The sequence below is a fragment of the Corythoichthys intestinalis genome, chromosome 6, assembly GCF_030265065.1.
Source record: "Corythoichthys intestinalis isolate RoL2023-P3 chromosome 6, ASM3026506v1, whole genome shotgun sequence".
NCBI lineage: Eukaryota > Metazoa > Chordata > Actinopteri > Syngnathiformes > Syngnathidae > Corythoichthys > Corythoichthys intestinalis.
This window is the reverse complement of record NC_080400.1, coordinates 24,240,112-24,241,303: the sequence shown is the minus strand read 5'-3', so window position 1 is coordinate 24,241,303 and position 1,192 is coordinate 24,240,112. Positions and strand designations below refer to the sequence as shown.

General features: G+C 36.3%; 1 non-coding gene across 1 annotated transcript; it reads right to left on the bottom strand.

Annotated features, from left to right (window-relative positions):
• Nucleotides 1-496: 496 nt before the first annotated feature.
• On the bottom strand, nt 497-583 carry trnastop-uca (transfer RNA opal suppressor (anticodon UCA)). Its single transcript has one exon. It is a non-coding gene; the product is annotated as a tRNA-Sec (tRNA).
• Between the last annotated feature and the right edge of the window lie 609 nt (nt 584-1,192).

Below are 1,192 nucleotides of genomic sequence, written 5' to 3'. Positions count from 1 at the left end.
TATTATCATTGGCTGTTAGGATACAATTGAAGATGCTGGTGATTGGCTTAAACTGAGTAACGAGGATGCTCATTGGCGTGAGAGCCGGAAAAAAAAGGAACCATAAACTGCATTTTGTTTTTAGCATGAATTAAACGTCTTGAACCAAGCTCAGTTTGTGAGAATGTAAAATTTGTACATAAAACGAGACCTTGAACTTTAAAATCGTTATTATATTTGTTTATTATATTTGAAAATTAATATGACAATAAAGTAGCGCAATTTGATATTGCTATTTATGATGTTAAATTTTAACCACAGAGCACTTCGAGTTCCTAGAAATGCGCTCTGTGACAACCACGTAGTTTTTCCTTTTATTTTTTAATAATTTTTATTTTGAAGGTTGGAGGAAACGCGTTTTAAAAACGGAGCACTTTCCTGTGTTGTTTGTCGATAGCGAACAGAACAAGAATACAATCATCGAATCAGCCAATAACATCAGAAAGTGTTCATATGTCGCCCGAAAGGTGGAATTGAACCACTCTGCCGCTAGGCAGCTACAGGTTTGAAGCCTGCACCCCGGACCACCGAGGCTCATCCGGGCATTCGAGATCGTCATCATGCCGCTTCATATAGTAAACAATGACAATATTACAACTTAGTGGCGGTTTTTATACACTCATTTTATTTTATTTTTTTAATAACACAAACACAAAATCTAGCATTTTGACGTTAACACTCAGATGCTTGGTTGGACTGATAGTTTTTGGCTAATGGATATGAGGGAGATTTCCTCTAAGAATAATATTTTTTACAAAAGGGAACAATAAGGTAGGCACCAGTTTATGCAAAACAGCTATACTCTGATTGGTTGTGACGCAGAGAAAAGGCGGGAACAGATAGTGCCATAAGAGGTAAAAAATCAGTTGCTTTTGTGTTTCATAGATCAGTGTTTTATGGTATCATATATAATATATTATATATATATGGTGGAAAACACTTAGGTTTTCCGCTCTAAGGTTCCGCTCTGAGACCCCCGATTTGGCCAAATTCCAAACTTGTCCAAAATGCATGTGTGATACATCACTGGAAAGCTTAAAATCTCTATTTTCTGGGGGGAGAAAATTTTTTAACAGGGCATTTTTGACACCATAAAAGTAGGTCAAATCATATGCATGCACTAAGACGTTGGTGGATGTACAATAATAAAGGA